General features: G+C 37.2%; 1 long non-coding RNA gene across 1 annotated transcript; it reads right to left on the reverse strand.

The window, feature by feature from the left end:
• Window positions 1–3,259: 3,259 nt before the first annotated feature.
• Window positions 3,260–12,000, reverse strand: LOC119534102. Its single transcript, XR_005216956.1, has 2 exons — window positions 11,909–12,000; window positions 3,260–3,735 (listed from the first exon to the last, which is right to left on the reverse strand). It is a non-coding gene; the product is annotated as an uncharacterized LOC119534102 (long non-coding RNA).
• Between the last annotated feature and the right edge of the window lie 259 nt (window positions 12,001–12,259).

Raw genomic sequence — 12,259 nt, forward strand, 5'->3', positions numbered from 1 at the left:
TGTATTTAAAAAAAACTCAACAGTGTTGATTATAATTTGGAACAAAAGGAATTCTCATATATCATTGGTAAGAGTAAAAATTGGTCCAGCTACTGTGGAGAATAATCTGGAGAGAAATCTGTTAAAGTTGAGAATGTGCATATCACATTCCCTAGCAATCCCCACTCTAGATACAGTCCCTAGAAGAACTCTTACACAGGTGCCCAAGGAAATGTATAGAAGGACTTTAATTACATCATTATTAGAAATAGCAAAAAACTAGAAATAACAACTATTCATCTATAGGAGAATGAATAGATTCTATCATATGTCTACAATAGGATACTATATTACAGTTATAAAGAATGGACTGGCTCTATAAGTCTCACAGGGATAAATCTCAAAAACATGATGTTAAAAAATTAACAATTTTCAGAAAAATACATACATGATTTGTGTACCTTTATGTACACAGAACATATATATTGGGTAATAAAAATATAAAAACACTGGGAAGGATTCCCCCATCTTCAAGAGTTTTGGAGAGATGGGGTGAAAGACCCTTCTCTTATACCTAAAATTTTTTATTTATATAAAAATATTAAACAAATGTACTAAGTTATTATTTATTAAATATTAATAGTAGATAAATGTCCCACAGATGGCTCTGAGGATCACCCAGAGTAGAAGGATCTTTTGAGGATCTTAGGATTTTCAAATTTTTAAAATAGAAGGCTGTTCTAAATAATGAGCCATACTGATCAACACAGATGACACTACTGAGCCCTGTCAGTAATGTATGCACTTTGAGATGTTTTTCTTTAGTGGAGGAGTTGTTACATAGATCCATCCATACTTCCATGCCCAGGCGTGCCTATGACCTCCTGCATTTGTGAGCTATCTAAATAGAGTCAAGGATGCAATGGAATGGAAATAGGGATTGGTCCATTTATGGTTACCATTATTATGATCATAGCCAGAGATTTCCAAACCTGGCTGTAAATTAGAATCACCTAAAAAGAATTTTAATGCATTTATCCATGCCCCACCCTCTGAGAATATGATAAAATAGTTCTGAGGTGGGATTTAGTAATCAGTAATTTTAAAAGGCTCATCAAGGGATTCTGATGATGTGCCAAGTTTCGGAAGTGATGATAACTAACCATGGTTATGTTCTATTATCATTTATAAAGAAGTTGGGTAGGAAGAAAAATGGGAGAAAGATAAGAAAATTAAAGGAATGAAGGGCAAAAGAAGAAAGGAAGGGAGGGACAGAGGGGGCCTTCAAATTCAGCTCGAATGCTTCCTACTCTATTTTTCCCACATCTCTCAAGGCTTGAATTTTCCTTCCATCTTCTGAACTATACTAGAGCTTTAAATATATGTAATGTTCATTTGGCGGTTATATACTTCCCTGTACATTGCTGTAATGGACTATTATTTTCTCAGTAGGTTTATGTCTTGTTTCTTGAATTAGGCTATAAGTGTCTTAAGGACAAGTACCATATCTTATTCATCTTTGTATTTTCTATAGTGCCTAACTCAATGCTTTGTACACAGTAAGGAATAAAACATCATAGGTAGGTAGGTAGGTAGATGATAGATAGATAGATAGATAGATAGATAGATAGATAGATAGACAGATAGATAGATAGATAGAGATAGATGGATGGGGAGAGAGAGAGAGAAAGAGAGAGACACTATTAAGCCAAGGGATCTAATAATGCCTAAACCCAGCCTTGGTCCAGGTACCACCCTTAGCGCATGGGATACAGAGGTAATGGTAATATAATGCTTTGTTAACAGGTTGTGCCTAAAATGCTAATGCAGGGCTATCTAATAAGCTGTCCTACCAGTCCTCATAGCCAAGGTTGAAGTTTTATGGGCCTTTTTCCTTGTACTAAACTCAAACCTGAATCTTGCAATTTTAGTTACCTCCAATGGGTGCAAAGATAGGAGAGCAACCAAGAGTATTTGGGAGAATAGATAAGAACTAGATGGCTGGAGTTCATCCCATGTGGGAGAAATGTCTTCTTAACACTGAAGCCACCTAGAAGGAGGAAACAAAAAAGAGCAGAGAAGAGTATGAGAGAGGGAGGGAGAACAAGAGAATGCCTCTTCCTACGTGGGGAAAAACATCTTGGGTGCTTACTTTTTGCTATTTCAGCATTAAGAAAGTAGAGAGGACAACAGAGAGAAAGTTAAAATCATGTGTGTGACTTTTTAAAACCCCATGACCCTCTCACTGTAATGAGGCCCAATGTCTGCAATCAGATAGCATTGTCTCGTCTTGTAGAATAGGAAGGAAGGGGTAAAAGGAAGAGTAGTTCCTCTTTGTGAGATACCTTTTGGGCAGGAGGAAGATTCCTGAAAAAGAGAGATGTAGGTAGTGGAGAAGACAGGGTCAAACCAAATCTGTGCAGAATGTGTCATTGAATGCTTTATAGTTCCTTTCAAATCAAGGACCCTTTAGAGAAAGTCACTCGTTTTCAGGATTTCCAAGTAAGATTTTAACTTGGAAGGAAATTGCAGAATTATTAAAGTGATTTGTGTTTTATAGCAAGGTTATGGTTATTGGTATAAATGAAGTACTTTGCAGATGTTATCAGATATTTTGGGTGGGGGGATCCATAATTTATCTTACTAGAGTTTTATTACTGCCTTTTGTGGTTACTTTTTCCTGTGGGCTTACTTCTAGCCATGGTACACTAAATTTATATTCATGGAGAAGAACAAGAGTGGAGATGAACTTTATAGTGATCTAGAAGAGATAAAAACTAGTGACTTGCTTTTTGGTGCATTGATTTGCAAAAGGAAAATGACCTATTCAGTGCCTCAGATGACAAGAGTGTTTTTCCCCTCTGTATAGGTTCCCAGAAATGCAACAGCCTGACCCTCAGTGTGAAGAAGCAGCCCAAACCCCAAGGGAGGATGTGGGGTAGCTAGGGAGACAGTTATAGCTTAGAGCTATTCTCTGTGCAGACTTCCTGTACTTCAGTTTGGGGTTGAAACTTTCTTCTCCACTCTTCTGAACTTTGTTTTTGGCTGCTTTTTTTATATGTAGCACCTCTGTTACACTTACATGACTATGACCACCAATACTCATCCTGTACTATCCGCCTTCTTATATCTAGAAAGTTTGGCCCTCCAGAGACTATCACCTAGGTAACTCATGTTTCCAATTCAGAACTCCAATCACAGTTTGCTTTGTTGGTACAGAGGGGTGGTTTGTCCATGGTTCCCCTCTCTCTCTTGCAATGAACACCCAAAATCTGAACAATTAATGAAATTTCTCATATATTCAGCTTTTTTTTGCTGAATTTAAAATAAGTTACAGGCATCATGATGTTTCACCCCTAAATACTTTAACATTGGTCTCTAAAAAATAAGCATATTTTTGTTAAGTAAACACAATTCCATTATCATGTTTAACAAAATTTACATAATTTTTCAAGAGCACACCCATTGACATTCAAATTTTCCTTATGTGTCCCCAAAATGTCTTTTAAAGCTGGTTAATTCAAACAAGATGCATATACATATATTATTTCTTTATGTTTCTTAAGGCTGTTAATCCAGAAGTGCTTCTTCACTTCACAATCATATACTTGTGTTCCATGACATCAACTTCTCGAAGATTCCAGGGTAATTGTCCTGCAGAATGTTGCATCTTCTGGATTGATCTGACTGCATCTCTATGGTATTATTAAACTTGTTCCTCCATCCTCTGTATTTCTTGTAAACTGGAAGTTAGATCTGATAAGAGTCAGAGTAAACATTTTGGTAAGAATTACATAGGTAATGAATGCTGTTTACTTCCTATTGCATCAGATTAGACTGTACATAGTGTCTGGTTGTCCCACTATCAATGAGATTAAGACACCTTGCTGGGTTAAAGTGATGACAGCCTGTAAAAAACGTTTGTTTGTTTTAAATGTGAACTTGACTACTTGCAATTTTAAAAAAAAGATTATCCTTACTTTGGATGTTCAGATAAAAGTGCTCTGAGGAGTCTCCTGACACCTAGGATACAGCCTTTACTTTGTGTAAAGACTGAGGCTTTATCCTCCTTAAGGAGTTGACTCAGGAGTTCAGGGTTATCTCAGAGGGTGGGCAATCAGGCAGAAATTTCTGGAATATGAAGTGTAGAAGAGACTACTTTTCCTGTGGGCCAAGGAACAAGTTACTCTGAAATTGATCCTTAGAAAGAATTTAACCATGGATAAATAGATCTTTTCGCTAACACTTATTAAACAGAGAACACTTTGGGAATTCAGACATGGAAGAATCTTCTCTAACATTTTAAAATAACCCTCCTTCACTCCTCATCACCCACCACCTGTCCCCCACCCCACACATTGAAAAACTACTTCAGGCTCCAGGAAAAAAATAAGGAAAGACGACTTTTTGGACACAGAATAAGCAGAGCTTCAGAGGTTTCTTTAGTACTCTTTAAATTTTAGAGTAAGGAAAATATATGCATCTGTTCTCTTTGATGTTTACCTCTTGTCTTCTGGCAACAATAACTAATACATCAAAAATATAAGCAATTAAGTTAAAGTACTTCATTATAAAACTAAAAATTTTAATTTCTAAGGAAAATGAGTTAAATCTCCAAACACTTTTGTTTTATAGCAATTGAACACCCATTTCAGTTAAATTTTGCCTAACGTTGCCTTGTATTTCTGTATTCTCAGAGGGTTTTTGTTGTTTGTTTGTTTCTGTGTTTTTGATTTTCAGTGAGCACAGAAATAGGGAAGCAGTTGTGAATTTTCTGGGTAGGGCAATAGAACTTAACCTTAGGATACTGCACTAACAATTTTTATCTTATAAATGGAATAAGTAATATCCATTTTCTCCATTTATTCTACTATTTTTAAGTACTCTGGCTTCAAAATTATCACTTGTGTAGGGAATGTGGCAAAGGTTCCCTTGAGGAAACAGTTATTCAACAATAGCATTCTCAGGGGACCTAGCAACACATGACTGTCACCTCCATTGGGAGTTGCTATGTTTGGTGACAAAGACCCTACCAATACTTCTAAGGCCAAGCAGTAAAGGGTCATCTATTCTTCTCCCTTTCTCTTTTTGTCTTCCTCCTCTTTATATACAAACCCATTCTTTTCCTATTCTCTCTTATTTGCTTTTTTTTTTTTTTTTTTTTTTTAACCTCTCTTTTTGTCCTTCTCCTTCCATACCCATTTTTCTTTTTTCTTCTCTTTTTCTGTCACTATCCTGGGCTGGTATACTTCAGTGACTCCCCCTATTCCCACTACAAAATGTTGTTCCAGAGTATTCCCCTGCACGGTAGATAGAATTTGTATGCTAGCTGGGAAAAGTTCTTGGCTTTGGTCTGCATTCTGGTGGATGGATGTGGACTCATTGTAAATAAGATCTCTCCAAGATGTTACTTCAGTTAAGATGTGGCTCAACTGAATCAAGTTGAGCTTAATATGGATTACTGGAGTCCATAAAGCAGAGTAAAAGTCAGGCAGTGAGAAAGTCAGAGAGGAGCAGCCAGAAGCTAGAAGCCAACAGAACCCACAGGGGAAAAGGGAAGATATGGCCAAGGAACCCCAAAGACTGCTGGTCAGCCAGAATACAATGACCTTGGAAGAAAGCAAGCCTCTGAAGAGCCAATAAATTTCTGTTAAGCCAACCCATTGTATGGTATCTGTTTTAGCAGCTAGAAAACTAAAACACCCTGCTTCATCAGTCCATGGTACATCAGTGAATACTCAAAAAAATCAAAGGAGTGTAAGAATGAGGAGGAGAGGCTGTGCTTCTGTCTCCAAGACCCTGTTTAGCAAGACTAAGTTCTGTACTCCCCTCTGCCAAACTTCCATTTGCTTTGAACTGCCAGTTCCAGTTCCCAGTCTGGCTTCTCTACGCCCTTTAGAGTTCTATAAGGATAGTAAGGGAATTACTTGAACTATTTTCAGTACTTCAGAGAAGCCTAGAAGATGTTGTATATTTATCCATAACAAAGCCTGAAGAGGTTGACTGAAATAATGGAAAGTTTCTTTTCTGTTTTTGGAGGGTAGGGTGAGTGGGTGGGTAGGATGTGATGGTGGGGGAGATTATGCCATACCATTTCATTTTTTTATTCATTTTTATTGAGATATATTCACATACCATACAATCATCCAAAGTGTACAATCAATTGTTCATGGTACCATCATATAGTTGTGCATTCATCACCCCAATCTATTTTTTGAACTTTTTTTTTGTACCAGAAAAAGTAAAAATAAGAATAAAAAGTAAAAGTAAAGAAGAACACCCAAAACAACCCCCACCCTGTTTTTCATTTAGTTTTTTGTCCCCGTTTTTTACTCATCCATCCATACACTGGATAAAATGAGTGCACTCCATAAGGCTTTCACAATCACACTGTTACTTCTTGTAAGCTACATTGCTATACAATCGCCTTCAAGAGTTAAGGCTACTGGGTTGGAGTTTGATAGTTTCAGGTATTTACTTCTAGCTATTCCAATACATTACAACCTAAAAAGGGTCATCTATATAGTGCATAAGAATACCCACCAGAGTGACCTCTTGGCTCAATTTGGAATTTCTTAGCCACTGAAACTTTATTTTGTTTTATTTTGCATCCCCCTTTTGGTCAAGAAGATGTTCTCAATCCCACAATGTCAGGTCCAGATTCATCTCCGGGAGTCATATCCCACATTGCCAGGGAGATTTACACACTTGGGAGTCAGATCCCATGTAGGGGGGAGGGCAAACCACTTCATTTTGAGAACTCTATTTAAGAAGTTCTAATTATCACGTGTGTTGCCTATAGGGTAGAGTATACTGGAAAGAATATGGGAGTGGAAATGAGGCCCACTAGAATTTAGTCTCTGGAGAAGACTTGGGCAATTTGCTTAACATCTCTGAACCTCAAGTTTACTGATCTGTAAAATGGAACTAATGATTTTTATTTTGCAGGCTACTGTGAGGATTTCAGATACTACGTGTAAAGCACTTAATACAATAAATACCTGGTGCATAATTGTTCTAGTTTGCTAATGCTGCTGGAATGCAAAACACCAGAGATGGATTGGCTTTTATAAAAGGGGGTTTATTTTGTTAGCCGGGAAGGCACGTGGCTGGTGTCTGCTCCAAAGTTCTGGTTTCAAAATGGCTTTCTCCCAAGACGATCCTCTCTAGACTGCAGTTCCTCAAAAATTAGTCGCACTTGGGGTATTTGTCCTCTCTTAGCTTCTCTGGAGCAAGAGTCTGCTTTCAGTGGCCGTCTTCAAACTGTCTCTCATCTGCAGCTCCTGTGCTTTCTTCAAAGTGTCCCTCTTGGCTGTAGCTCCTCTTCAAAATGTCACTCACAGCTGCACTGAGTTCCCTCTGTCTATCAGCTCATTTATATGGCTTCACTGATCAAGGCCCACCCTGAATGGGTGGGGCCATACCTCCATGGAAATATCTCATCAGAGTTATCACCTATAGTTGGGTGGGACACATTTTCATGCAAACAACCTAATCCAAATGTTCCAACTTAATCCCCACTAATATGTCTGCCCCACAAGATTGCATCAAAGAATATGGCTTTTTCTGGGGGACATAATACATTCAAACTGGCGCAATAATGAATGCTTAATATTTGTATTCATAAATATAATTTATTTGATAAACAAAAATCTTTCAAACCATATGGTCCTTGGAGAAAATTATGAATCTCAGCATTTAGAGAAGAGGTTGAAAAACACTCAGATAACATAGCTCTACATGGAAACAACCAGTGCCCCATGAGAACTCTTGTCAACTCATTAGGGCCTTAACTAAGGGAAGTACAAGGAAGACCTACATCCTTTGTTTTGATGAACAGACCCTATCTTGAGGGAGATACCCAATTCTTTGATCATACCTTAGTAACATATTCTTAAGCCCACCTGTTTCTCCGCTTGGTTCTTATATGCTTTTCTTATTTTTTCTTTTTAAACTTTTTACTTTGAAATAATTTCAAACTTACAGGAAAGTTGCAAAAATAATAGTGAAACAATACAGAGAACTGCAATATACTCCATACCTTGACCTCAGATTTACCAACTGCTGACATTTTGCCACATTTGCTATATCATTCTGTCTGTCTGTTCATCTGTCTATCTACCTATCTATCCATTTTCTGAACATTTGAGAATTGGTGGTGTGCATCCTCCTCCTTGAACAAATAATACTTCCATGTAAAATTTCAAAAAAGAATATTCATTTATATAACCACCTTAAGTACAGTTATCAAGATCAAAAAATATAAGCTTATAGTTTATATTCTAATTTTTTTCATATATCCCAATAATGTCTGTTATAATTAATTTCAGAAGTCAACTTGTCCAAGCTATTGTGTCCAGTTGTTTGGTCAAGGAAGTACTGGCCTGATTGTTACATGAGGGTATTTCATAGATGGATTTACATCATTAGTCAGTTGATTACATTCATGGCTGATTACATCTACAATCAAGAAAGTAGATTGCCTTCATCAATGAGGGGAGTCTCCTCATCCAATCAGTTGGAGGTCTTAAAGTGAGAACTGAGGATTTCAAAGCCAGAAAGAAGAATTTCTGCCTCTTCTTCAGCCAGCCAGCTTCTCCTTGGAAATATAACTTCACCTTCATTGGAGTTTCCAGCTTACAGAGTTCAGACGTGCCAGATTTCTAAACCACTTTTTTAGGAGTTTACAGCTTGGGCCAGCCATGTGGAATCTGGACTTGTCAATTCCCATGGTTATGTGAACCAATGCCTATAATAAATCTCTCTCTCTCTCTCACTCTCTCCTCTCTCTCTCCCACCCTCCACACCCCCATCCTTTTGGTTCTTTTCTCTGGAGAAGTCTGCCTAATACAATGTCCTTTTGAGCCTTTTCTTCTCCATTAATAGATCCCATCTAGTTACCTGTATTGCATTATCTCTTCAGTTGCTCTTTTTTTGTATGTGAGAACATATATACAACATAAATTTTCTCATCTCAACCATTCTCAAGCATACCATTCAGTTGGATGTATCACATTCACACTGTTGCACTATCCTCACCACCATCCATTACCAGAACTTTCTCGTGACCCCAAACAGAAATGCTACACCCATTATGCATAAACTCATTCTCCCTGCCCCCACCCCAGGTAAACTGTACTCCACATTCATTCTCTATGAGTTTGCATATTTTAGTTACTTCTTTTTTTAATCCATTTTTTATTGTGAAATTTAACACATATACAGAACAGTAATAACTTTCAAAGTATGATTTAACAAGGAGTTAGAGAGCAAATTTCAAAGAATGTTATGGGTTACAGTTCTATCATTTCAGTTATTTCCTTCTAGCTACTCTAATACCCTAACATCTAAATATATATATATATATATATATATATATATATATATATATATATAAATTCAGTATTCATCATCTTTTGTTAAATCCTATCTAAAGCCATTTCCCTAATGTCTAATTATGTTGAGCATGTTTTCATGTGCATATTGCCCATTCATATATTTTCTCTGGAGAAATGTCTATTCAAGTCCTTTTTCCATTTTTTAATTGAGTTGCCAGTCTTCATCTTATTGTTACAGGAGTTCTTTATATATTCTGAATGTTAAACCTTTATTTGGTTTCCAAATTTTTTTTTCCATTCTGTTAGTTATATTTTAACTTTCTTGACAATGTCCTTAGATGCGCAGAAGTTTTTAGTTTTGATGACGTCCAATGTATTTGTTTTTTCTTTTGTTGCTCATGTTTTCAATGTGAAGTCTGAAACTCCACTGCATAATACAAGGTCCTGAAGATATTTCACTGTGTTTTCTTCTAAGAGTTTTATAGTTCTGATTCTTATATTTAAGTCTTTGGTCATTTTGAGTTAATTTTTGTTTATGATATAAGGTAGAACACATTCATTCTTTTGCATGTGGATATCCAATTTCCCAGTACAATTTCTGTTCTTTCCCCATTTAGTGGACTTGGCTCCTTTGTCAAAAATCAGTTGGTCATAGACACGTGGGTCTTGTGTGATTTTGACTTAGCTCCAGTGATAAGATTCAGGACACACCAGCTCTGCTTCTGACTACCTACCACTTCATGGGGATTTGAGGTGAGAATAAAAAACAATAGAATATGTTAGGAAAAGAGAAAGCAGATGTCTGTGGAAGAGAAACTGTAAGGAAAGGGATGAGAAGAGTTAGAGAACCATCATACCTTAGTATACATCCCTTGAAAATGGGACAATATAATTTCCTGACAGTTATGGTCCCAACTCAGCTACTGCCATCTCATCCTCACTTTTCTAAGTGAGACTTTTTCCTAAATTATTTATCTCCCGCCTTCACCTGGGCCATGACTTTGTCTGAGATCATCCCTCTCTCTAGGTACCCCTAAGATAGGGTTGTCGGTTGCTGCTCTTCTATTAATGAGCCTAGGTTTACAACTAATAGCCAGAAGCTATCCAGCATTTTATAGAGCCCTAGCCACAGGTCCTGCTAAATCTTATCTGGTGGAGCACCTTTAGAGAGATGACTTGTAGAATTCAGGTTTTGAGATTGGTGTTTCTACTGGAGAGGATAAAAGAATTTGGAATATTCTGTTTAAAGCTACAATTATCCCTTATTATTTTAAAGTTGCAACAAGTTGGTTTATAAATGTTTTAAATCAGCACATCTTTATTTATTGTCTTTAACACCCAGAGGCTACTTTAAGGAGGATATAATTTTCAAAGTCTAGTAAGTAAACAAAAGTTTCCCAGTAACATCTTCAGGCAAGCACCCAAAGACCTAATTTGTTTCTGCAGTGGTTGGCTCACGCATGACTGTCCATTAGTACTGTGTTGAATCATAAAATTTTGTATCACTTAAGAATATGCTTCCAAACACAAATTTGCTTACCAATTTAGTTTTCCTTCTTATTATTAATCACCATGTTTAACAAAAAACAAAAGCAAAAGCAAAACAGGTTTAAATGTGAAATTATTTTATTAAGCCCTAGATATATTGGTTCTAACAGGCTGTGTTGGGGGCTCATATGAGAACTAGTTTGGAGATGGTTGTTCACTGCCCTTCCAAGAGTATAAAAATATCCAAAGGGGACTGGTTAGATAGGCAGGGGCTAACATGCATGGCTTCTGATCTATGGTAATATAAGTCTTTAAAATTAACGTCAGAATCCTATTAAATGCAATTTTCCCTGATGAAGTTTGGTCTCATGCCTTCTTTTGTCTTGATCCCCTGCAGCTGTGAACTGAGACTCCAGAAATTTACCCTAGCCTCTCTTTCTCCTTACAATCAGGAGGGAAGGTGAGAAATAAGGATAAGATAAATGCCATGAAAAATGGCCCCCAAACCTTAATGGTTTGACCCAATAAAAATGCATTGATTTTCTCACAGTACAGTTTGGACTGGCAGGGATGGAAGTATGTAAGGTATAAAAGTCTATACAGTAATTAAGGAATTTGTCCAACTTATGGCTCTCTTTCTCCAGATTCTCAGCATCCTCTCCATTCAGCCAGTGGATGGGGAAAGAGAGCCTGCAGAGAACTGCATGGGAGACTTTTTATGGACTAGATCTGAAAATGGCACCCATCATTTCCATTCACATTCCACTGACTGTAACTCAGGCACATGGCCCTACCCAACTATAAGAAAAGCTAGGAAATATAACCTAGCTATATGCCCCGTTTATAGCAGTTTCTGCCACAAGGGGAGACAGATAGCTTGTTAGGGCAGGCAGATCGTTCTTGTTTATCACCAAAGGTGTACGACATAAATGGGCTGTCCTATTTTTAGGTCACTCAATGGCTAAACCTACCATTAATGTCTTGGTCAGTTTCTGTGAAGAGTCACTTGGTCAGTCTCAGCATTAATCTCATTACCACAGCAAATTAGTCCATACCAAGCACTGACTTGCTCATGCTAAGGAGTTTACAGAGTTTCAGGGTACCTGAATCAAGCCCATGCAGAGGTTCCGACTGGAAGTCGCCCATGCACTGCACATTGCCCTTCTCAAATGGTTCCCATGACAATGCCTGGCAAGAAATCCACTGAAAGTCATGTAGTATATTTAAACCAAACTTTGTCACATGGGACCTATGAGGAGAATAAATGTGTTATAAACATTTAAGGAACTGTACTCATACCTCTTAAAAATTTATAAGAAAAGGTTTTTGTCTTTTTTCAATCAGTATATTTTCACAGTTGCCATGACTCTGTAATTTCTGCACTTTTTCATCCTGCTTCTCTCATCAACCAATTTATAAAGGCTAGTTCAACGATTTTACAAACATCCATTTTT

This window comes from Choloepus didactylus, chromosome 5, assembly GCF_015220235.1.
Source record: "Choloepus didactylus isolate mChoDid1 chromosome 5, mChoDid1.pri, whole genome shotgun sequence".
In the NCBI taxonomy this organism is placed as follows: domain Eukaryota; kingdom Metazoa; phylum Chordata; class Mammalia; order Pilosa; family Megalonychidae; genus Choloepus; species Choloepus didactylus.